The sequence below is a fragment of the Arvicanthis niloticus genome, chromosome 2 (genome assembly GCF_011762505.2).
Source record: "Arvicanthis niloticus isolate mArvNil1 chromosome 2, mArvNil1.pat.X, whole genome shotgun sequence".
Lineage (NCBI taxonomy): Eukaryota > Metazoa > Chordata > Mammalia > Rodentia > Muridae > Arvicanthis > Arvicanthis niloticus.
In genome coordinates this window covers 78668777-78695892 of record NC_047659.1, presented here as the reverse complement: position 1 = coordinate 78695892, position 27116 = coordinate 78668777, and the positions used below count along the sequence as shown (strand labels likewise).

General features: G+C 39.5%; 1 protein-coding gene across 7 annotated transcripts in view; it reads right to left on the bottom strand.

The window, feature by feature from the left end:
• The window catches only part of Dcdc1 (doublecortin domain containing 1), a 144831-nt gene that overhangs the window by 65802 nt on the left and 51913 nt on the right, over positions 1–27116 (bottom strand). The window contains exon 4 of one of the 7 annotated variants that reach the window (XM_076929379.1): positions 9942–10058. The exons of the other annotated variants lie outside the window; for them this stretch is intronic. The gene's annotated coding sequence lies outside the window, so the exon portion shown is untranslated. The remainder of the gene's footprint in view (positions 1–9941; positions 10059–27116) is intronic. 7 annotated transcript variants of the gene reach the window in all.

Here is a 27116-nt window from a genome sequence, read left to right as displayed (position 1 = left end):
ATTGCTAATGGCACTGCTGTCTTAAGTGTGGGTTTTATTCCAGAAAAGTAAAGAAATTATTGCAAAACATATGCTATCTAAACTGGTTGAGACTCAGGCTGGTTCTCAAAGGCTGGCTTGTAAATAGCTTAATATGCCATGTTAGCACTTCTGTTTGCACTACTGCTCTGTACTCCCAATTCCTAAATTCACAAACAGTAGTGACAAACACCACTCATCTCAAGTAGGCATCCACCTAGTAGAAAACATAGGTAAAGGACGTGTGAAAATGTATTGATATGTGGGCAGTGACTAGAAGTTTGGAAGGCTGTTGAGGATATTAGAGAAAACAAAACTAGAAAGCATGGTTAAGGGGCATGGAATGTTGAGGAAAGCGTTTATTGATAGACTTAGAGAATCTAAAGCATTCAATTTTTATTTCTTATGTTAATGTGCACCACAGAAAATACACCACAGAAGAGGCTCTTGACAACCAAGTAAGCCAGAAGACCATTGTGTTCTTACTAGAATGTTCATTGACTTAATGTCACACCTAACATTGCCTCAGAATAAACTGTTTCACAGATGAGAAGCTGTAACGGTGAACCACAAGATTCTCTTTTCTAACATTATATACCATCACAAGAAGTACCTGGCTTGCCAGAATGCAGAAGTGATATTGAAATCTAAACAAAAGGAGAGCAGGTTATAGAAACACTTAAATGTTTGGCCTGGTATCCTAAAGGGTCAATATATGTAGTGATTGAGTAAGGTCTAGCATTTTATCTTTGATAACTATAATTAGGTGTCCTGAAACCAACAGTACAAGAAGGCTGGCCCTTACTTTCAGTGACCCAGTTCAAAATCCAACCTCTTGATCACAAAGCTTCAAGTTTTGCAATGTTGTAAGACTGATTTCTCTGTGGGACCACTTTTGCCCAGGGATACAGAAGTCTGAACTAATGTATAAAAGCTTTAATTAGTAGCGTTGGCTACTCTGAGCATCTCGTGGCATTAGACTGGAAGACCAATGGGATAGTCATGACTGGAGAATAACTATCTATTGCCATGAGAACTAAAAATTGCTCCCACACTGCAAAGATGAAGGAATGAAATCAGGAGCTGTAGAACCTTCTGTACCCAGAAAAAAAAAAAAAAAACGTGAATGGAAAACTATAGCAGTGAGAATCCAATGAGGCAAGAAAATGGAGGGCTGGTACTTACCAAGGACAAATTATGAGGAATGTAACCCACACCTGTCAAAACATTGGCCCAAATATATTTTAAATGAGTGAAGAAAGAACATCAATGTCAATCCAATAGGGTTTGAGGGAACAGTGAGGATTGAAGTAAGTTGGATTTGTTAATTGCTACATCTTTGCATGGCTCCAGAATTGGCCTGACTGAAGCAAGAAGCTGTAGTCCCCTCCTCCAGCCCATCATCCCAGAATCTCAGCATTTTTATTATATACATTTGGACAATTACTGTAAATAGCTCAATCATGAAGGCAGGGGTCATGGCGTAGTGCCGGATCAAGGAGGTCTAACAAATCTCAATGGGAGCAGACTGTAGGGGAGAAGGTTTGTCTTCAGACCATAAATATCCAGAGAGGAGTGGACAAAGTGGATGGACAGTTTCTGCACGTGCTGTCAACAACCACACATAGACCAGAGGATGGCTTTGCCCTCCCGCTGAGCCTCACCCTGGGAGTAGGGAAGGCTCTACCTTCTTGCACTGAGTCAGAACTTCAATCACTCAGGTTTTCTGCTGTTCCCCACAGTTGATCTTTCAGAGTCTAAATTCTAGACCACCAGTCCCACCTTTTCCTGAAACAGTGTTGAGGGCTCCTCTCAACTTGTGAAGTCTGGATATCCTTAGAAGCCCAGGTGAATACGAGGTGGGGGATGAACAGGGCTCAGTTCACATGCCTTGGCAAACTCACTTGGCTTTCCGTTGTTCTGACTCTACAAGCTAAAGAGTGTGTCAAGGCCACCATTGCGGTCATTGAATCTTCTAGCAGAGCCAAATTCCACACTTGCTTTATAAGACAGAACAAGGCATTGATACACGCTTCTTGTACCCACCAAAACAGGTGCCAGTGTGAGTTCCTTTCCTGGGGCTGACCACCCACCCACTATTTGGGGCTGAGATAAAATACCACCGTATAAGGCATGAGCTATGGATTTATCATAATTAGCTAGGAAAGATCTTGGAAGATTCAATAATATAATTCATGAAGGCAAGACAGTGAATTATGTGGAGAACATTAATCAGAAACTGAAACCAAGAAGGAACCACTAAGTAAATCTCTCTTCATCTCACCAAGACATATGAGTTATAACAACCTGGATGTTTGGTGGACAGAATGAATTTATAAACTACAGAATGTAGTTATAAACTATAGAAAAATATATAATGTACTCTCTAGTACTTTATTTCTCCCTTTTCAGCTCAATCTTATTTTTTCTTTTCACTGATATTGTACCTCCAAACAAACTCTTTAGTATAGGTCAAACCTTAGGCATAGTTCCACTGAGATGGCTCAGTGGGGGAAAGCATATTCCACCAAGCTTAATGATCTGAATTCAATCCCCAGGACCTATTCAGTAGAGGAAGAGAATTGACTCCTGAAATGTCAAGGCAACACAATACACACACACACACACACACACACACACACACCATATTCTCAACATATGAATATATAAACATTTCCGTAGGCTATTGTTTGATAGGAAAATAGAATTAAAACACCAAAGACAGGTGTACAGACTATTGAACTCTTCAGATGGCCATGTTCTTAAGCAAGATCTGTTGCCATTAAAAAGTCTAAACCACGTCTAACTCTCTTGGTCATGTTATATGCTGGGTGGAGGATTGGATCTTTGCTGTGGTTTAGAAGTAAAAGATCCACACAGATCATGGTGGTTTATTTGACCTACTTGGTACACTCAACCCACTTGGTACACTGAAACTACCTGATACACTTGACCTACTTGGTGAACTTGATGGTGGTGCTGTTTATGGAGGGAAGAGAGCCTTTGAAATAGGCCTAGGTAGGAACAAAGGGGAAATTCTTGGAGGGTATAAGCTGGGCCTGTTCTGCCTCCTATCTACTGCTGTGAGGGGACCAGTTGCACTTGCCTACCACACCCTGACTCCCCTCACTAGAACACATCCCACTGAGATGGACTGACAGCCTCTGGAAGAGACCAAAACTCATTCCTTCACTCTTACACTGCTTCTGTTGGGTGGTTAGTCACAGCTAGAAAAAAAAGTAAGCAATACTGAAAAATGGAGGCATTGGTTAACCTGACCATGTGTTTACAGGCACCTGGATCAGTTTGACAGTGTATGAAGCTGCAGTACAGAAGAGCTCTGAAATGCTAAGCTTTGCGGGCCTTTGAGGTCTGACTCTAGATGTCCAAAAGACCAAGAAAAGTGTGAACTTTCAAGGCCTAGCTTGTGAGATTTGACATCCTGACAAGGAATCTATGTATACTTTGTGTGCTGCGGATTTGAATTAGACTGAGTTTGTTTTTCCTCAGAGGTGCAGCTCCTGGTAGGTGTGCCCATGCTCTAGTAGATGGCCTATAGCCATGAGCATGTGGACAGCACTCACTGAACTCAATCAGGTATCAAAAAGAAGCTATGAAGTTGAGAAAGTGTGTGTATCAGCAGAGCAGGGAGTGTTGAGAAGATATGATAAAACTACATTGTATAGTGTATGAAATTGTCACAATGTGCATGTGCACGCGTGTGTGCGTGTGTGCGTGTGTGTGTGTAATATAATGCAAATGCACGTGCACGCATTTGCATGTGTGTGTTTGTAATATAATGAAATAGTTTATTTTCTGAAAAAATTTCCAAGGCAGCAGAACACCTACGCTGTGGTGTGTGGTTACTGTGCACCACAGTTATCATGTTTATTATGAGAATGAAGGGGGAGATGGAGCAGAAAGATGTGAACGTGGGGTGTTAGGTAAGAAAAGAAGTATGAATATGGTCAGAGTTGCAGATGTGGACAAGGAGAGCTGGGCAAAGTGATCAATTGTTAAAGTGATCAGGTCCCTTAGGGAGAGATCAAGCACTTACTCTGGGTAAAGAGGAAAGGTGTCTCATTGAGGACAAGATCTCACCAATTAAGAGAGCAAACATGTAGACTGAGTTGAAGAGCTTTCATTTTAAAGGAGAATGATAGAAGCTGCAGAGGTATCCTGTTCAAAAGGAGCTGCCCGGGGCTCCTCCCAGGGATGAACAGAACCCGGTGCATCAGTGATGAAAAGGGGCGTGGCTATGTCTGCACAGGCATGGAGAAAGAAATCAAGATGGAGTTACTGAGGCACGCACGGTGGGGTGGGGGAGGGGTGTTGAAAGAAGACTGTGGCTGGATCCTGTAGCAGGGCTGGATTCCCTGAAAGAAGCCCTGGGAAGCCAGTGTGCAGAGATGTGAGAGTGAAGCACTGGAGACCTGAGGTGTTGGAGAGCTCAGGATGGGAACAGAACATTTGTCTAAGCAAGCGGCAGACTGAGGAAAGTAGGCCCAAGAGAGAATCCACGGGCGCTGCCAGTGCCTGAGGCCTGGCTTCACAAGTGATTGGAATACTGCTGACTACCAGATGTCTAGACACAGAATCCCAGGACTTGATTCTTTGCTGAGTTTTGATCTTGTTTTCGGTCAGATCTTTTTAATGTCTCATTCTTCCCTTCTGAAATGGGGTTGTTTATTCTATACCACTTTATATTGCAAGCATTGCATTTTAAATAATTTTCCTTTGGAGTTCACAGAGACTCACAGTTAAGAGATTGCACTGTTTCAGTAGAGACTTTGAAGTGTGAAAAGAATTGGTTGTGAATGCTAAGAATATGGGGGCTTACGAACCTGGATGGAATGTACTTTGCTGTAGATGATGTTCATGAGCATATGGAGGCCAGTATAAAATGTATGGATTGGATGTTGAATGTCTCCCACAGATTAATGTGTCTACATATTTGGTCCCTAGCAAGGGGTGGTCATTTGGGATGTTGTAGAAGTGTCCAGACATGGTTCTAAATGAAGAATATAGAACCATAGAAGTAGATCTTGAGGGCTGGTCAGTCAGCTCTACATCTGGTCTCTCTACTTCTAGTCTGCCACTGTGATACAACTAGCCACATGTTTCTGCACCACTGTGTGACCTTCTCCTGATGCTGTGCCGTCCCTGCCTGGGTAAATTGATATTCTCTGGAAAGTGAGTCAAAAATAAACTCCCTTCCACCACTTCTTGAATTGCTTATGTCACATATTTTGTTCATGTGGAGAACATTAGGAAGTATTATCTAATCTTCAAGTGTGAAGACTCAGATATAGAACCTGTACTCCACATATATAAGGCAGTTATATATTATATACATGCTTGGATCTAACAACAACAAAACACACTTCATAGCCAATTTCTGAAGTTTTTCAAGGAAGAAAAAGACTTTTCATTCCGGTTATAGTGTCTCTGTGACTTCAGCTCATTAGGGTGTCTCTAAAATGAGCTGGTCAAGTTCATCGTACACTGTTAAACATTCACACAGAGCAGACACCATTAGACTGCAGAGTTCTAGCACAGCATGAGCCTTATGTAAAAGCAATAGACCTCTTAATATGCTGCATTATAAATGAAGTGCTGACAGACCCTTGGCTGTAATGGCACTAGCAGGCCCAGCTATAATGACAGTACATGTGCATAACATAAATTAGAACACAGCATCAGAAAGCTCTCAGATCTTTATTCTCGACAGCTGGCACTAGATGGAGACAGCGTCTTGTGCAAAACTCACAACAGGCTTTTCCTTGCCTGGAAAGCCGCTATATAACAGCTTCTATTTTGTTTCCTCCAGTGTAAGACAAGGCACTGTATTTCTAATCCAGGCATTATTTAAAACAAACATCCAAGATGCAGAAGAGCCAAGCTGAAAATACACAGGCAGGCACAAACTCCGCATGACAGCCCATGGCATGAAGACGGTTTTCCTATTCAGGGCAAAATTCTACTTATATACTCTGATGATTACCTTCTCCATCCATAAAATGATGATTTGAAGTTATAATATTCTTCCTGCTTTGTCTGAACCAAAATCAACAAAAAATAGGTTTATTCTTTAATGTTTTTGGTTGAATGGTATCTCTTCTCAGAAACAAAGTCCAATATTAACTCTGTTGATTCTAATCTGATCATTTTAGGCATAATACCAAAATAATGCCCTATGGAATGCATCTGATGAAGAAACAGAATGTGGTAACACTTTACACGATGTTTTCAGAGTCCAGTGTCTTTGACAAAGCTACGATATTGTGGCCAACTATGAACATATGTTTGAGACTGCATGCATCAAAATAGGAAGGTATTATTTGGCACTCTTGGGATTTAGTTACAGACTAAAACAGACCAGAATGTGCCCCAGTTGAAAGAATTTTCTCCTGATATTCTCTTGGGATACAATAACATTTCTCAAAAGTGTAATGAACATAGTAATACAATGATGCAATATATAATTTGGGTCTGAATTAGAAAAATAATAGATATTCAAACTCCAACACAATCAGCAGCAGCTTACAAATGTGCATGTCAAATGTGGATTCCCATGCCATGACTCTTAAATCATTTAACTTTTGCTTGATATTAAGACCTATTTACCTACTTGACTGATCATTTTCATTTTTAAGATTATCTAAGCCACTAGATTAGATCACTTAGAATCGATCTTTAATTAAGGCAGAGGTGCAGTTTTTCAAAAACAGTGAACAGTGTGATTCCAGACAATGCAATAATGCATTTCATGCACTGATATGGATAGAATTCATTTTATGAGACCAACATTAAGTGCCCAAACTCTGAAGAAAAAAAAAGAAAAACATATAAATTGTAGAAGAAACAGTAACAACATTCCATTTTTATAAGATTTGATGGTAGCCCCACGAGATCCCATTAATTTGAATGGTAAGAAGAATTCTAAGGTTCGACTCTTGTACAAAAGGAAGAAATCATTCAGAAAAAGACAGAACACACACAAGCAAACCTTGAGCCCCACCCAAGGTTTAGAAGATTAGAGGTACAGCTGAAAACTTGAATATTACTCTTTACTTTTAACCAGAACTATGTAGAAAGTATTTTAAGCTATATTTACTTTGCAATTTATTGACTATTAAAGATAAACATAATGATTAATGTTAATGATTTTTGGAGGATAATTATTTTAAATAATTTATTCCAGCAGAAACAATATACTGAGGAATGCAGCATTTATTATTCTGTGATTCTAAAGCTTGGAGACTAACTAACTTTTATATATTAAACATTGTTCTATTTTATTTTTGGAGTTTTTTGGATAAAATAACAAATACAAAATTTCATGTATGTTATTTCATGCCCAACTTAGCTTTGTCTTTGACATTGATAACTAGCTTAAGCAGAAGCTGAATTTTAGTATCAATTAAGAGGTAAGAATAATAGGTCATGATCAACCTCAAGGCACTGGGAATTTGTAGGAATGAGAAGTTGTTTCAATTATGACGCTGAAAATGATACTTATTTCAACACAATTGATATCTTTATATTATATTTGATTAAAGATCATTGCAGTTATTTTTAAAAGATTACATCATACAGTGGGAGTTCATGTGGCTCACGGTAAGTGTGAGCATCATGCATGTATTGAGTCTAGGAAAAACAAATAGATATCCAGCCAGTCGTAACATCTCTTGGAAGTTTGTTTTTTGAAAATGTCTTTTACCTGCTCTATGTTGCTTTTCTAGTTGGGTGAGTTTCCTGGCTATTTAGATTCTGGATCCATAGGAGTAATCTATATTCAGCTCTAAAACCCTATCATTATCTCCTGTACTCAGGGGTTTCATACTTGGTGTAAAAGCAAGTTCTCTTTGCAGCTATGGAAAGCCTCTACCAAGTGCAAGCTTTGTAAGGAAAATAAATAAAATAAAATCTCTTTTTTTTTTCTGAGTGCTTGTTTATGCTGGACCTCCCAGGAGATGCTTGGCTGCTGGATCTGCTTCCCAAAGGATAGCTTTGGTCTGTCATATATTTAGCAGGTAAACTCTCTGAAGTTTCCATATTCATTTTCTGCAAATAAGGGAGATGATATTGTCTACTAATCCATAGCTCTCTTTTTGTGCTTAGGCTAGACATCACAGGAAATGTAAACAATTACAGAGTGGTTCAACCATCAGGAAGGTTAGAGTTATTTACTTTTATATATTTTTTTATTTTGCATGTGCTTGAACAGAACATGGTGAATTTTGTGGCACACATGTTTATGTGTATACAGGGGAGCGTGCATCTGTACATGTTCACTGAGGCAAAAGGAGGACCCTGGCTGGCCTGCCCTTTCACTCTCTGACTCTCTTATTCTTTTGCAACAGGATCTCCAACCAGGCCTGGAGTTAGGCTGTTTGTTGTCCAGCAAGCCCTTGCACTCCTCCTGCTTCCTTGTCCCTACTAAGCTGGGGGTATAGGTGTGTGTGACCACACCCACCTTTCTATGAAGGTGTTAAGGGATTTGAACTCAAGACTTCATGCTCCTACAGCAAGTCTGCTACCCACTGAAAGATTTCTACAGCTTCAAAATCACAGCACTTCAAAGGACGCTAAGAGTTTACACATGGAAAGATTTTTTTTTAAAAAAAAATAACCAACACAATGAAAGATAAAATATAGGAAAAAATAACATCCAATAGGTATTATAGCAAATGCCATGAAGGAAACTAGAAATATGCTCCTTATAAATAAAAAAAACTGGAGGAAGAAAAGGGTATTTTCCTGAGTTCTAAACTCTGGAGTTGGGGATCTTTCCAAGACAGTTCTATTTGCATACCCAGAGAATTGTGGAGTGGATTTTAACCATCACTGCTCAGGATATGTCTAAACATCTTGGTAGGCATGAAGAAAGAGTGTAGTGGCTTTTTAAAAAGCACCTTGTCTTGAGACATATTTCTCCAGATATCTTTGAAAGTCTGTAGATATTATGTTGTCTGCTGGGTTCTCTATCAACCAAAGATCCTAGAAAATGATGGAAAAATAAATAAGGAAAAGCTGAGAAGGAAAGAAGGCCACAGTAGTGGTTCCATGTCAATCAAAATCTATCTGTCTAAAGAGGAGAAACAATGGGGTCACAAATCTCTGAGGGGATGGGGAAGAATAAATATTAATAGGAAATCTACACACATAATGAAGTATCAAGGGTCCTTTGTCTAAAGTTGGTTTTGGAAATCACCATCCAACACGTGTTTAGCATCTGGATTAATAATGCAAAGGCTCAAGGAACTAGGCAGTTTCTATTCTTGAGTAATCCCGATTTGCCAAAAGGGATGGGCAAATGAAAGAAGTCTCAGGGACAGGGGAGCAGTAAGTGTAAGCACAATGTTCACACAGTTCTACAGAGACCTAACCAAAGGCTCACTGATTTCCTCCGGGGAGTTGAAAAGGTTAATGAAAAGAAAATGGGAAGTTAGCCCTCAGGTCTCAGAATGGAGAATTGCTCAACTTCTTACATATGCATTGAATATGTATTGAATAAATAAATGACCAAGAAACTATATTTAAAACCCAGCCAGAGAGGAATGGGAGAATGGCTCAGACAGTAAAGCATTTGTCTTGTAAGCATAAAGATCAGAGTTTGGCTCCCCAAACTTATTAAAACACTCCAACTCATAACACTTGCTTATATAATCTAGTGTCAGGGAAGCAGACAGGAGGATCTGAGGGGCTCCAGCCTAATTCCTGAGCTCCACGCCAGTGGGAGTCTGTCTTTAAAAAGGTGACAGCACTCAAGAATGATATCCAAGGTTATTTTTTTTGTCACACGCGCACACGTGCACACACACACACACACACACACACACACACACACACAAACACCTACACCCATGTACTGAGTACACATGGACACATAATACAAATGTAAATGATAAACAAGTTACCTATGAATGGCTCAGTGGATAAAGCATTTGCTCTGCACGCGTGATGATCTCATTCCCAGAACTCACATAGAATCTGCACAGGTTTGGACATCACTCGTAACATCAGGACTCTGGAAGCTGAGATGGGGATTAACCAGGGCAAACTGGTTAACATATACAAGCATGCATTCTATACACACACACACACTGAACACATACATTCAGCTGAGAATTGTGAGTTTCCATTCTCTCTCTTCCTCTCTTCCTCTCTTCCTCTCTCTCTCTCTCTCTCTCTCTCTCTCTCTCTCTCTCTCTCTCTCACACACACACACACAAACACACACACACACACACACACACACACACACACACTGATCCGATCCTCGAGATTCCTGAGTTCTTAAACCTTAAACCTAAGATGAGAGAATGCGAGAATAATACATTACCTAAGTATATCAAAAGATTGTCCTGTGTAATAAGGATTGCAAGGCCTACTGCTCAAGATTTTTCTCAACATGAGTCTTAAAATATCATAGTTACAAATAAGTTTCTTTATTCTTCAATAAAGATGTATTTGTTTGGCCAAGGCCATTCCAGGATCTCATAGGCAGTATCACCTGTGACAGGTGCAAGATGGTCTCTCAGACAATACTCTCAGGTAATCCCTGATATTTGTGGGTGTTATATGATGAAACAAAGATCTATATTTTAGACATAGCTAAAGACCTTAAAGTGGAGAAATTATCCTGGCTTAACTGGACTGACACTGCTAAAATATTAATATCAAAAAAAGAAAGGCAGAGGAGAATGTGATGGTGCTTGCTTATAGTTCCAGCATTTGGAGGGTAGAGATAGGGAGATTAGGCGTTCAAGGTCATCCTCAGCTACACAACAAGTTCTAGGCCATTCTGAGCTACAATGATAAATGGTCTACCAGGCAAGATATGCCCAATGCTGCAATAGAGGTATGACTGTTTCAGGAATAACCAATCACTCTCTTGACTGGGCTTTTGAGGTCTGCTCCACACAAGGGCACTCATATCTGGTATTGTAAATATGGCCTGACTACATGACTAGGAAAGTCATAGACCATCAGGAAGAACCTATTGATGTTATTTGGCTAATACTCATGAGTTTAAACTCCCTTCTAAATATTTATGTTTATATTCATAGGCCTTGTGCTGCTCTCAACCTTGATGAGAGAAACTTCTTATTGCAGATGGTAATGATAAATGGAGTATTAGAACTCTTCAAAATGCTGAGAATAAGAGACTCTGAGTGATTAGGCACAGATGTACTCAATGTCATCTCTTCAATCAATAGTCTAGAGGACATGGCAGAAAGAATCACATGACAGAAGAGATGGGGCTCTGTGAAAGACTGCTCACTTGATATAACATGGCTGGTACACACATGCACTTATGGCAGTGACAGTTCCTCTCACAAGACCCACACAATATCAATAGAGTTAAAAATTCTAGTGTATACCAGGAAGGAGCTCCTGATGGCCCACTCTAAGCTGAAAAGCTAATAGCAGTTGATGGCATCTGAGGACAGGACAGGCAGATTTCTTCAGGAGGAGAGGCCATTGTTAGTTTCTCCATGACCTCATGGATGATCCCATATACACACACACAGGTGTGGCACTAATTGTGCTTATTTGGTCTTTGAAAAAGACATTAATTTGGAAGGAAGATCAGAGATATGTTCTTGGGAAGAATAAAGGTTGGGTGGATATGTGCAAGACACATTGTATACACGTATGACATTTTCAAAAAGTAAATAAATGAATAAAATGTTAAAAGTATGACTACATCTTTGCACTGAAACACTGGGGATGCATACTTCCTTAGGCTAGATATTTAGAAATGCAATCACTATAATGCAAAAAACATTAACATTTAAAATTACATATGCATATTGTCATTTTGTTTTCTAAAGGAGTGGTACTAGATTTGAAAAACTTTTTAAAAGATGTTATTGGGCAAACATTGGTGTTTTAACTATATCATTTAAAAAGTTTCAATGCCGATATGAGAAGTGACTAAAAAATATGAAATTCCCCTAAACTCCGTGATATCCACATTATTTGTGAGTGTTTTAGACATTGTGACATGGATCAGGAGACTTACTGAGACCTTCTCAGACCTATGTAGATTAGGCTTTTTCATGTTACAGACCACAAGTGCCATGTAACACTCAGCTAATAATTGTACGATCATTTTTATACTCTTTTTCTAAACTGCAAGGTCTGTGAGAAGCAGTTCCTAACCATCCTGCTCTTGGCTATATCCCCAAAGTCTAGCATGCCATCCGAGTCTCTGGCTGGTAGGGAGTAGAGTAAACCCTGAGTTAGTGAAGTGAATGTATATTGTTGACATGGTTACAGCCATACTGCCAAGGACTCCAAGGCCTAAGACCAATGGGAAATTGGCAAAGCCATTTTTCCCCATATGAGCCAGGCTCAGATGGATGGCAAAACTTCCCTTGGGAGATGTGAGCACTGCAAATGACCAGTGTGTACAAAACCTAGCAACTGCAGTTTCCTCTACCCTGATGTGTACAGCCTGAGACTTGTTATCTACCAAGACCTCCTATTGAGACTAGCTAACCCTGAGACCTAAGAGACATGCTGAAATTCCATGCTATAGCTGTCGTAGGTGCCACTTTCTCAGTGAGCACACCCTACCTGACCCTAGCTCTACTGTATACATGTCTGTGTATCTGTCCTTCATTCCCTCACCACCCCAGTCAGAGTTCCAAGACTGAGCCTAATAGGGGATGGTACTGGCTTGCTCTGAGAGGAGCCATAGCGCTTCCCATTGCCTGGTGCCTTGGTGCATCCATTACATTCACTTCCTAGTGCAGTGCTTGCCCAACACCCTTCAAAGTCAACAAACACAGCAAGCAATCCTCCACTTGTCACAGCCTGTTGATGTGGGTCAGCCTATAGGAAATGGTTTCTGTTTCTGCTTTTGCCTTAAACTTTGTCTCAGTGTGTCCTCCATGCCTAGAGCAATGTCTGCCACAGAGCCCAAACTCAACATGTATTTATAAACTGATCATTACTAACCATAAACCTAGTCAGCTGGGGTCCTGTCATGGACCCCCTGCTTTAATCAGTGGAATGAATTCGGGGAAGCAAGAGAAGGTATCTTTGTGGAGTCTGTTTCTGTTTTCACTGTCTGGACTGGCTGGGTGACTTTGAGTATGGTACTCTTGGGGTAAGACCCTTACTACTTAGTAGATTGTTATAAAGGCATCATTATTTGTAAAGACACAAAGCAGTGTCTGGCTGATAATGAGCTGCCTTGAATGGCTGACTTCCAGTTCTGAAGGTACATTGTTAAATATCAGGAATAGTATATAACTTGTGGCATTCATTATTATTAGAGATCAATTCATGGTTTAACTCCCCAGTAGGCTTGGTCTCTAAGACACTGGTCAGTGTCAGTTTTAAGGACTGGTCCCTGAGCCAGCTAACACAAAGCAACTCTGCCAAGAACAAGAGATTTCAAGCTTAGAAATAAGTGTGTACTAGGTTGCCAGAGTTGAGTGGAGGAGGAAATAAATGGGAGCTCTTTAACTGGGCAATGGGGACACTGGGTTCTCACTTTTTCCTCCCTTTCTTATTCTAACATGCTCAAAACTTCAGCCATTTACAATGGATGCTCCACTATAGCACAGCTCTGTATCACAGTTCTAGCACTGTATAGACAGTAGACTGAGATCACCAAAGCAGCAGCCACATAGGAGCCAAGGAGAGCTACTCGGCAGCACAAGCACACACACACACACACACACACACACACACACGCACGCACGCACGCACGCACGCACGCACACACACACACACACACAAATAAAAACAAAACAAAACAAAAACCCTGCATGAGCTGTGGAATCACTGTAGTGATATCAATAAAGGTCTTTCACCATACTTTATTTAGTGTTACTATAGCCTTGCTTTTACCCATTTTTACCAAATAGTGTTTTAGGATTTTATAATTTTCCTGACTGTTACTCTAAATTCTTGATTTAGAGAGACAGAAGCCATGTGCCTAGATTCTCATGCAGGTCAACCATGCAGCCCAGCCTTCCTCTTGTGTAGGTTCTGTGAACACTTTCAAACTCCAGTGTTTGTTTTACTGTGGTTTTTCTGCAGACTTCTGCCAATGAAAAGGCTCCACGGCTTCTTCCAGGGTGTGTTAAACTTCCAAGATCTTTGACTAGAAACTTCACATTTTAACCTTCTGGCTTCAGAGTGACCTGTGCCTATACTATCAGAAGTGTCAGCGCCACATCAGGATGAACACGCTGTATCCAGTAAAATCCGTAAGCCTGGCTCCTCTCTCACAGGAGTCCAACTCATTTGAAAGATAAGCATTTGTTTGAAAATTAATAGCAACATTCTTTTGTTTCATATTACACAGCTTTAAAGACCAAAGGAACCTCAGGAACTAATTGTAGGCTTCTAATAAACACAATGATGTAATGACGTATTTAACATTATGGGTTTTTGTTTGATTCCAAATAAATTGCAGATTTTTTTCTGGTGTGATACTAAAACAATTACCATTTTGCAAAAAGGATAATTAATCTGCAATTTTTTCACATTAGATCATATATCTCTAAAGAGTGCCCACGGGTTTGATAGTGTTCAGCTGCTGTGTACTTAGTTTTCATTTTTTCCACTGATGTACCACCCCATCAGTGCTGACATTTAAATGAGTGAGTATTCAACACAAATGTGATCATTTGTACAGCATCCAATGCGGCCCCATGCTGAGATGATTGCTTTTGGGAGCCGTCCTCGGGTTCTCAAATAGGGGGAAAAAGCCAGGCAAAATTTTATCAATTTACATTTTTCTGTGATTAATTTTTATGCAAATAAGGGCCCAACGTGCTCCCATCTCACCTGAATCATCCGGATCATCAAAGACAAATTGAGCATCACTTATTTAAAAAATAGGCTTTAAACTACAGCTGTGTCGGGAAATGCTGTGAGCGGGGCGTGAACTTCTCTGATATAACAGGAATAGATTAGAAATGCCATTTACGTGTGTTCCTTACACAGAGCCATAAATGTGGAACTTAACAAAGTCCATGACAATACATCTCTGCTTTAAATAATCTCTGGTCCTTGTAAACATTCAACACTGGTAAGGGTGTGTATGAAGCAAGGCTTCCCAGGATTCTCAAGAGATAATCCCAAGTGTCTCACCCAGTAAGCAGGAGCTATTGACCGCCACATCTCTACCAATTTTCTACTGCATATAGATGAATATGTACAGTGAGGATGAAAATCTGTAGAAAACAAGATGCCATAGAGTGAATGAGAAACATCTTAAGTTAGAGGGATTGTGTTGTGTTGCACTAACTGATCAGCAGTTTCAAGTCCATCCATTCTGATTCTACACATTCCAGTTCCCACTCAAATAACAGAAGTATTTGGGTTATGATTTGTATCCATTAAAATTATTTAGAATCATATTCAGTTTTAAACCTAATAATATTCTTCAGCTTCTGAACTAAAAATAAAGGTCTTTCCCATGCTATCTGAAATGAAATTAGCAGTGTGATTTATATTTAAACACCAGTCCAGCTTACAGTTGTGACTGAGTTCTATTTATCATTTTAAGGGAAACTATTTATACCATATCTTATCTTTAAAAAATGTGCTTAGAGTTCTGTATGCATTATTCAGTTATCAAAATATCTCTCTCTCTCTCTCTCTCTCTCTCTCTCTCTCTCTCTCTCTCTCTCTGTCATGAAAATAATCACCAGAGCAGAAGTAAATTGTTGACAATTCTCCGAGAATGGAAACAGACCACAGGGGGTAAAAATCTGGTTATCTGAATGGGCAACATAATCGAAGGTTCAGCTAAGCTAAGGGAATCTCAACATAAACAGCGCTCTTATTTCCAAGCCAGATTCTCCTTTCTATACAGTACTGGAGGAAGTCCAGTGTTCTCCATACTGCTGTGAGAAAAGTGCTGGACAAGAACAAGATTAGAATCTTAAAAGCTGTCCTGGGGAGTAAAATTACTGTGCAGGGTACAGGTGAGGAGGTAAAAGGAGCAAAAATAAATGGAGTTTATTCCATGGTTTTTAGAGTTTATTTCACAAAGACAGAAATAAAGATGTCTAAATCCATAGTTGCAGTCACTCCCTGAGAGAGGGCTGTATGTGTGTGTGTGTGTGTGTGTGTGTGTGTGTGTGTATGCGCGCGCGCGCACTGAATAGTGCGTTGGGCTCTTTCCCTCATCAATAAATGCACCTTTCAGCAGCATAGACCATGAAGCCATTCCTTCAGTAGTCTCACTTCAAAAATAGCCTGAAAAAGATGTTATTTTCATCACAAATCAATTAATTTTCTTCTGCTGAGCAAATAATGAGCAAGAATAGGCAATTCCTACAACTCAGATCTATTTGATCTGATCATGGAGTGAGTTGCCTTAAACCACCCAGCTCAGAACTCTATCTACTGTGATTCACGATTCAATCAGGAGGAGAAGCCGTCATTCAGAGCCCAGACAACTAATGTCACAAACAAATATGGATGCGACATGACTCCATCCACAAAGACTTCCAATGGCAGCTCTGTGCAGCAGCTGTTTGGTTAAGAGCAGGTCATCTGGCTTTCACACAGCTGTTTTCCTAAAGTCCACGATAACATCCAATGTGAAAAGGCAGTCTGTCTTTCACAGAAACAAACAAGCACCTCCCAAATGATGGGGAGGGTGCTCCCACATGTGCTACATACATTTGGGGTCAGTGTGAGAAGGAGGAAAACTCTACAGAAAGGAACTCACAAACTCAGGCAAGGAATACCATTGGTCCTAAAGGAAGCGACTGCCCTGAAGATTCATGAAGCCTGAAAGCCTATACATTCTGCCAAACCTTGACATTGGCCGAGTACAGACACTACAGGACCCCTCTTCCCATTTTTGAGAATCACTTCCTTAAAAGATTTCCCAAGGTCAGGGACATTGATGCCCCAATTTAAATGAGAAATCCAACCTTGAGTCTCTGCTTCCTAAACTTCAGGTCTGGGCAATTGGAAACTATGAACTGCTGCTGTTCTCTGAAGACTCTACATCTCCACTGTGACTCCTAAAGACAGACAGACAGACAGACAGACAGACAGACAAACAGACAAGCTGAATGGAACATCTTGAGATGGCAGAGACGTGGAATGCTGCAGATGCAGAGCCTAATTTATCTTGGGCTGTCTTTAGTTGGCTTGATAACCATTTATTACCAAGCTCTCTGTGAGCACTGGGCAAACTTTTGAATTGCAGACCACTAAACTCTCACCAAATTTAAACTTAAGACTATTATAGGCTAGTATCTGAAACTCCCCAGCTCCTCTGAACCCTCATGACCAATGATCAATATATATGGTAAATGCATTGATTTAATGGTTTTCTTTTGTTTTGTGAGCATCAATATTCATGGGACATCTTCCACAATGAGCATATTATTGAAGGTGGTCTGAACCTATGTTCCTGGATCATGGTCACTCCTATTGGGCTCAATATAAACCACCTATTCTCTTTAGCACAAGACTGTTCTTCAATTACTGTCACAAAACTGTCATGAATTATAATAAATCTGGGGGGTAAAGTTTGGAGGTGTTGAGAAATCAAATCAGTTGCATTGAACTGAGAAAACTCAAATAATGATGGAGTAAACATGACTGGCTTATCCCTAAATCTAGAGACTGTCAGTTCAAATTTGGCATGACTTTGACTCATTATGACTATGAACATATTTTCTTTTTTCTCTACGATCTCTTTATCTTTTCTTTCTTCACCATTGTCTCACCATCTCAAATTAGTTGCCACAGTTCTGAGCATCATGCTCGTTTTTCAGGCAGCGAGACTGACAAGATGCAAATGTAAAAGAACAGCCACCTAATAGTTTAGTCAATACCTTTCAAATACTCTTCTCGAAGATTTCACATAATGGGTTCCACTTTTTATGTCATAGGAAATCTATATCTGCAACAAACACTCAAGCAGTTAGTAATTTTGACTCCACAGAATTCTAATCTTAAAGGGAAAAGAAGAAAGTAGAAATTTTGTAGACAGTGAGTAGTTTCTTCTAGGGAAAGGACAATGTACACAAATAAGTGCTTAGAGAGATAGAAATAAAGGAAACTCTAAGTATAAAATTAACAGTTCTGTTAGTAACCAGAACACACTGCACTGAAAACCACTATCAAAATGGTCTGTTGGGGGCTGGAGAAATGGCTCGGTAGTTATGATGCTTACTGCTTGCAGAGGACTCCTGTTTGGTTTCCAGCACACCTCTTGTGGCTCACAGCTGCCTGTAATTCCAGTTCCAGAAGATCAGATGCCGATTTATAACATCCGTGTGCTCCTGCATGTGTGTTGTGCCTATGCAGACACTAACACACATGCACATACATAAAATAACATATACATTCATAAAAATAAAAGAAAAGAAAATATATGATTTCTCTTAAACAGCCTGTTTTAGTGCTTGAGACATGGCTCAGCAGTAAAGAGCACTTGCTTCCTAATCACAAAAACTGGAACACCCACCAACATCTGCTTGCTCTTAAATGCTTGTAACACTAGCTTTGAGGGATCCAATAGCCTTTCGTGGGCTTCTGAAAGAACTTGAACACTCATGGGCATGAGAGGGTGTGCACACATGCGTGCGCGAGCGCGCACACACACACACACACACACACACACAAATTTTTAAAATGGTATGCCTCCTGAGTTGACCTAGCAACAATAACTCTTATTATTTAAAACAGAAAACGCAATGACTAAAAGAGTGAGGTGCTGTCTGTTGTTTCTTTGGGTTTTATTTGTTGGATTCTGTTTGTTTGTTTGTTTGGTCTATTTTAAAGAAATGAAAATTTACAAATAAGAAAGCGTTGCTTGATAAATACCTTTTGAAAGTCTACAATTCCAGGAATCTGTCTGAGCACTGAATAAACTGGCATGAATAAAAGATACATTTACTCATTTGGGGGACCTGACCATGAAGAAACAAACTTCTGAAAACACTGTTTTGTAGAGAATTAAGTCAACATGCCACACAGATAGTGTATGAGTGATTCAGACATATCAAAGATCTCTGAAGAAGAAGGAGGGATGCAGAGTTCCTGTGGGGCTGGAGATCCAGCTGTGTGAAAGCATCATATGGAGAAACAACTTAATACTCAAGAGGAAGACAGATCAGGGAGTAGCAGGGCCACAAAGCATCAGAACTCAGACAATGAGGTCAGGTGAGCTGGGGGAAGAATCTGCAGTGTCTTTTACTCCAAGGTAAGGAGATTCTATTCTCAACATGATGGAAAATGTCTGGCATGAGTGTAATGTGTGATTTTCATTTTAAAAAAATGTGACTACCTTCTGAATGAAGAAGGGATGTAGGTCAAGGGGTAGAAATGTAAACAGTCAACTGCTTTCGTTGTCAACTACTGTACAGAAAACCATGGTGGCTGGGACTAAGAGTCTAGTAGAAAATAACTAGATTGGCATCTGAACAAAAATGATAATCAGAAACTTCTATTGAACTTGAGGGTAAACGAGGTATTTGATTGTGTTTGCTGAGGGCATGTAGACAGAGGACAATTTCAGCTATTCTGCCTGAGGAAAATTTAGATGGAAAAACCAAAGGAGAGCAATTTGGGGAAAGGAAATGGCATTTGTATTTGGATATGCTCAGCTTGAGGTTTCTGTTGCACTTCCCAGTAGAACCCTTGGCATGGCGTTGAATTGCAGATGTGAGGAGGTGGGACCTGGGGCTGTGACTTTGAGACACATTACTCTCTGAATGGCCTTGCAGACACAGAAGCATATGAGCTCACATAGAATATGTAGATATCAGATGGAAGAAGTCAAAGAGCATGGGAGTTCTGACAGAGTTCTGACAAGCAAGAGGACAGTGCAGCAAAAGAGATGGAAAAGAACCATTATGTAAGGAGAACTGAAGACATTTCACAAGCAGGAAGAGGACTATGACTTGGGGGTCTTTAAAGACCAACCAATATAAGGACAGAAGGTGGCCTTCAGATGGCCCAAGTTAGGCAAAGAATGAATATTTTAATATTTCCATATTAAATTTAAAGTGGTGGGAACAGCTGCCCAAAAGACAGGTCACTCATAGTCCTGAGGAAACAAGTTAAACCAGCGTAGACTGCCCCTCTCTCCCTGAAGTCAATCGGAGTGTCAGCTGCCATCCACGGAATTTTGAGTATTGTGGAGAACTTCTGTGGGTCTGTTCTTTTTATTCTCATCTTCATTGTGCATGATCATCAATACAACTTCAAAATATGCTCGCTCAAGGTTTATTCTAATGCTGTGTGTTCTCCTCAGCACTTTATACAGCGGAAAGAGACATATTTGTACTTTTCACTTCTATGGTACTAGACAGTATAAATTATTTCTGTTCAAACATAACCAATAATAGGTCTTGGAAAAATCTCTTTGAGTAGTATGTAATATTGTACAGTCAGGTTATTTTCCCAGCTAATCTAAAAACCCATTTACTAAAATTGATTGTCATAAAATGGAATACAAAAATAAAAGATGGCTTGCAAATAATCTTATAATGTGAAGTAGAAAAACTTGGGCTTCTGGGTTGTGACAGATGGGATATTGTGATTGTAGGGAAGGCGAGGCACAAGGAAGATCTGTGTCTTTTATTTGAACAATTGAACATAACTGGTGTGCATGGATGTGTACACATGTAGACATGCATGTGTGAGATTGAGGCTAAGACACTGGAAATGGTATATGGGAATCATGTACTGTTCCTGCAGCCAGCTCCCACATCAGATGTGAAGGAGATGCTCCCTCATAAGACACAGTGCAACATAAGGCACACTCAATGCTGAATCTCAGTGACTAAAGGCATCTCAGTGATAATGTGCCCATAGCACATATGCACAGGTATACAGGCCCCCCCACACACACACACAAACACACACCATATATATAGTTGAATTTTTATATGTAAAATACATTTATTTTCTTTGAAAAATATTCTACTATTATGAAATCTTATTAGAACATACATTCCTCAAAGAGTATATTTGAGCACCATGACTATGACCTACACAGACATAGCACTATATGCCACTGGAAGCATTGGTAATACAAGAAGTCATAAGAAGAGTCTCCCAGGAGCAGGGGAGCCATATTTGTGGAAGCACTTGTGACATAGTGAGCATCTTCCTTCTGAGCTGTACAAACTCACAGGGAAATCTACCATCAGAGAATATAGGAGACGAGAGGACAGCCCACACAGATTCTTCCAGGAACAACCCCGGAGATCCAGGGAATGAGATCCAGAAGGGTAAAGGCTTTAGAACTATGCAGGTGAGGCCATTAGCCAGGAAACATGAGCGTTTGTTGGGTGACCTTATTTTAACCTTGGGCTAATGAGGTCTGAAGACACAGGGTCACAATAATAACGAAGTACATGTGTTATTATATGCAGCTCTATGTTTATTTTCTTCTTGCTAATGGTATTAAGCTGTTTTCAGGGTGGAATTGTATTCCAGCAGTTACTTAGTAGAGACATGCCACTGGTAGACAGTTTCACTAACATTAACTGCGCGGGTGCAGCGATTCAAAGCCACGTTCAAGCAAGTAGCATGGGTGAGAACTTTCCATTCTTGTGACATTTTCCAGGCCAGTGGACTTGAAATTGTGCCATTCCAAAATAATTCTGGGGTGGGAAGCTCTTTAGGATAATGCAGGCACACTTAAGTGAGAATTACGAAGGAAAGCTGATGTGAGAAAGCTGTAATATTACTGGTATAAGAATAGGTGCTGCCAGGGGATGAGGCAGATGACAAATGGGCTTGCTGAGGAGAGACTAAGGACATCCCTGAAATGAGAGGAGGCAGGCCTGAAGCAGCAGGTGCTTGGCTGTAATGAAAGCCCAGACCTTCAAGAAGAACGCATGAGCAAGCTGCCTTGAGGAGGAGGGAGGCGCAGTCACAGAAAGACCAAGATTAGGCATATGCGTGTCAAAACACAATAATATACACAGTAATGATAACCGGAAAGAAAGACCAAAGGCCCCATGCACAAATCAGGAGGGCTGGAAGCAGGAAGTGTGAACCTGGGTGTCTATTCAAGGATTATCATTCACTGCTGAAGCCACTAAACCCCATGGTGGAAACCTTATTTTCTTCTGATATCCTCATATGTATGTGGTACCCACTTCTGCAGATACTTGCTAAATATTGTCCAAGACAAGTTTGTTTAGAAAATACTTTTCCAACAAATACCCATTTGATAAGATGATGTGCTTTCATCTTATTTACACAAAGTGAATTATAAAATGTCTTCCTTTATGGAACCAGAAGAAAGGCATGGATAAAATTGTATTTACTCTTAGAAGATCTAAGTTGAGGCTGGACACAGTGAAGCAGTCCTTTATTTTTAGCACTTGAGAGGCAAAGGTAGATGGATCTCTATGACTTTGGGCCAGCCTGGGCTAATAGCAAGTTCCAAGCCAACCAGGGCTACATTCTGAGACTCCTCTCAGTACAAATGAAAAAAACAAAAACACACCTTAGTTGAACGTATTTTAACTATAAAATGAAAATGATAAACATGAGGTCATTTTTAAAATGATATATTGTCCTTTTAATGATAATGTATTTGTGTTTATAATAATTATAGATATCACCTCTAAAAGACCAAGATTTTTTCAGGATGACCTTGTGGAGAAAACCTCATGGCTAACAAAAAATGAGACGGGTTCCTCAATAGGGTAACATTCTGGCCTTCAGGGAACCTTTTAAATCAGATTTAGCAAGATATCACAGACCAAGACAGGTACCAACTCAACTTCTCAAACTTCACCTGTTCAAGATAAGTTTCCAAACTTTCCTAGGCTATAGTGAGCTCTGAGGGAGGACTGCCTTCCAGTGATTGCTTAGCTATAACCCAGGCTCTCATGGTCCACTCTTGTACCACTGTGAATGAGTGAAAAATTATCTAAGTAAATGAAAAGATAAAACATACTCATGAATTAGACAAATTAATATTATTAAGTGCTAATTCTTTACCATTTGATTTGGAGAGTTGATGCAATCTTATGATAAAAAATACAAATATTTTTGCAAATCTTGACAAGCTAATTCTAAAGTTTATTTGGAACATCAAAGCCCAAACACCCAGAACAATTCTGTGAAATAAAAATATAGGTCTATATTCAAGTATTACCATAAAGGCACATTATCAACAACATATGGAAGTGGTTAAAGGTTAGGCTGGACTGTATTTACCACAAATGAAAACCAACCACAGCTTGTAGCTAACATCCAGTTCAACTGTCAAGGAAAAAGGTTACAAGTAATCTAAAAAATAACAGAAGTTAAAATGAGCCCGGCAGAAATGGGCATACTTACCGTTCAGATTGTGGTTTCTAAGGAGCCTTTTCCAGTAAAACAAACCAGAACTAACTGACAAAATGGTTAATTCTACAGTTATGGCAAGGAACACACCATATGGAACTTTGTATCTTATAGTAACTGAAAAAGAAAGATCTAAAATAGTGCAATGATTGTCAAAAGGAACAGAATCCAACATCAAACAGGTACCAATGGTCAATACCTTTTACAACCTGAGCAAAGCTGAATAATTATAGTATTGAATTACCTCTCAAAGAGTGAATGCAAATAGTTTGGATATAAATAATAAATTGAAAAAGTAAATGGATGGGGATGAGTAGATCTTCCTTACAAAATCCAACTAATAAATACAGAAAAAATATAAGAGTTAAATTAACCATAGGACATAACTAATAATTGCAGACCATACCAATAAACATTAAACCAATAGAAAAAATAGAAGAGACTTTGGTATCTGTTAATGTCATGGCATCCCCCTCAAACACTAACTGTGGTGTTGTCTTGACTAATTAGCAAATTCTTGTTCATTTCTCTGGGAGCTCCAGCTGAGTTCCTCTTCCCTGGTAAGTGGGCTGAACTGTGTGTTTTAAGCAAATTTGGCAAAGGCAAACTTAACTTCACAATGAGAAGAGGAGACAGACACCATCCAAACCAAGATCAAAGCAAACGTCTCCAGCAATAAGGTCCTATCATCACCCATCATATGGTACAATGAAGATGGTCAACATTTCTGTGATAGTGCTCCTAAATCCAACAGTTAAGTCTAATCATGAAAATGTTTCTAGTTGATCCATGTTAAAGGGCATTCTTACCTTTGTTTAGGGACCAAAGAAAGAAACAATTGTCAAGCTGTATTAGATTAGAAGAGATTAAAAGGAAAACCCAACATGAGTATTGAAGGCAGTGTGTCACACATATGGGGCCTACAAGCAGAAAAAGAAACTTACTTGACATGTTATCATAAACCTGTAATCCCAGAAATAAGGAGGCTGAGGTAGGAAAGTCTTGTGGATAGGGGACTGGCTAGGAAACATGATGAGACATCATCTCAAATAAGCAACAACAACAAACATCATGTGGAAAACCAAACTTTCCATTTATAAGGTTTATGTGTAGCGATGCTGATTTCTTATTTATAATGTTTATGTGTACCAATGTTAATTTTTTATTTTCATGAATCTATGATAGGTGAGATGTCAGCACTAGGGAGAATTGACTCAAAAAGATACCAGGACCTCATGTTACCTTTACAATTCTGTGAATCTAAAATTATGTAAATGAAAATACTTTAAAATATTGCATACATTTTCATCTTTTCCTTAGGCAGTCTAATTAAAAGTTATTATGCTGTTGTTTCCAGGAAATTGAACAAAGTCTTCAATTTTATCCATGTGGCAACAGGTAAACACAACATGAGCTTAAAAGTCAAAAATTCACCACAGTTCTTTTCCTACTAACAACCCAACAGCTGGGGAACCCTTGGAATTTGATTTTCTCATCATTTAAATAAGGACTCCAGAAAATATGATTCCAGTATACCTCTTCAATCTCCATAGTAGAAGGGCTAACAAATTTCTTTTTAAGCACAAGAACTCAAAATACTTTCTGATTTGATAGATATAGGTAGATAGATAGATAGATAGATAGATAGATAGATGATAGATAGATAGATAGATAGATAGATAGATAGATAGATAGATATTGCAATGATTATATATGTATATCAAACTTATGAATGATTACTAGCTGACTTAAGAACACACAGACATCATCTCACAACACTGGCAAGCTGGATCAAATCACAGAGGACTGAAACTTAAGGTTGTGAAGTGAACCTAACTCATTCATCACCAACCAGAAGGAAGTCCTTGGGGAAACAGGTAGCTCCAGCTAAGAGGGTCTGTCCATCTAGCCCGTCATCACTTACCCATGAGAGAATCGTGTCAACTCACCTGCTCACCTGGTTAGCAGTAACTGCTCCAGACACTCGCTCTGTTAACTTATGTATCTGTTCGCCATCACATTCTCTATATTAAATGAAGCCCAAAAATATTCAGGGAAATCTAGGCTAATTGTCTTCAATATTGTTTTCATTTATTACAATATTTTAGTCTCTTTCTCACAAGCAGTTTGGGAGGTTGCTATGGCTACACAGTAGCATCCTGTGAGTGGAGGATATTTTTTCCTCTGTCTTGGCAAAATAAACTTAACAAGAATGACACAGAGATAACCATGAGCCTTCATTTTCTAAAGGTTAATGTTGTTTTCTATGATGTCAAATGGTACTTTATACCGTGTCATGGAACCACGACATATATTCACATTCCACTGGGATACCCTTGTGGATCCCAGTGAATCTGAACTATAGGCACTTGGGATGGCAAGCAGATACTTAGTGGATAGCATGCTATATTAGTGAAGTGCTGTTGGCAGCTAGTGAATCACATTTTTTGTAACATAAGCATTTCTCCCGGTACTATTTTTTTTTAAATCAGCCATGCCTGTGTAGGACTGAGTTGTATTCTGATGACTTAGAAGGAAACCAAAACAATGTGTAAAGTCTCTTTTGGTAGATAGTTTTCATATAGTATCTAAAATAGAAAGTTTATTACAAAATGACCCCTAAGTCCTTTACCCAGAATCAGTAGTGCATATATATATAAATTGTCCTCAATAGCATTCACTAATGAGTCCTTTATTATCTATTATGTATTATCTATAGATTCTCAATATGATAGTTGTGAAACTGTGATTTCCCAGCCTCACCCTCCCTTCGGAATCTGCCGGTTAAGGTTCTACTGTAAAGAGGGCTTCTCTTGTCTGTTGTTTATTTCTCATTTATTTGTCACTATTAACTCACGTATTCCTACGTTTTTCAGCCCTTTTAGCTTTTGACCCTTTAGACAATTACCAGAGCTGCATCCGAGGAAGATTCTTGATGGTCCATATCCTCAAAGTATAGTAAGGTTAACGTTATCATGAAGAATTTTGAAGATGCTTTTAAGCCAAAATTTCCTTTGCTTTAAGAACAAATGTACACTCTGCCTTCGGATTATTTTGAGGCAAAAAAACCATGCCCTTCTGTTTGAACAGAAATGCTAACAAATCTTATCTCTGCCTAGAAAGTCCTGTCTAGACACATTACCCTTTCACAGCACAAAATCTCTGTTTTGCTCCCTATCCGGGGCTACAGTTAATTACATGAAGAGACAGATGCTGAGCAGCCTTAAGGCTCTCTCTGCCACCACAGCGAGGATGAGCTCTGCTCAACAAGCAGGTAGTAAGTGAAGACAAATGCAGTTTGACAAGGCAGCACATCTGAGCACCTAGGGTTAGCAAACACGGGCTGCTCTGTGTTCCCAAGCAAAAACAGAGGAATATGGAGCAGATTGCTTCTGACAGAAATCATATCACAGCCACACTTCCAGAACAAGTCCGTGTGAATGAAATGATACACTTTCTGTTTCCCATCTTCCCCTTTCATGAGAAGCAAGGATAGCCAAGGTACATTGAGGGTGACAGCCCAATGCAAGGTGCTTAGCGGGATTTTTAAAGCTCACTTTCCCTTTACAGAGCAGGGAAGAATCAGCCACAGCCCATTGATTTACTTGCCGCAGCTATTTGTCTGATACCAGAAAATTTTCAGTCTCCTAAATACTGATTTTGAGGTTCAGTGAGTATTGTATACAAAGAAAAAACTGGAGAATTGAATAGCCTTTACTGGGGTCAGTAACATATAAATTAGACTTCCCTAAAACAGATTAAGCAATTTTATC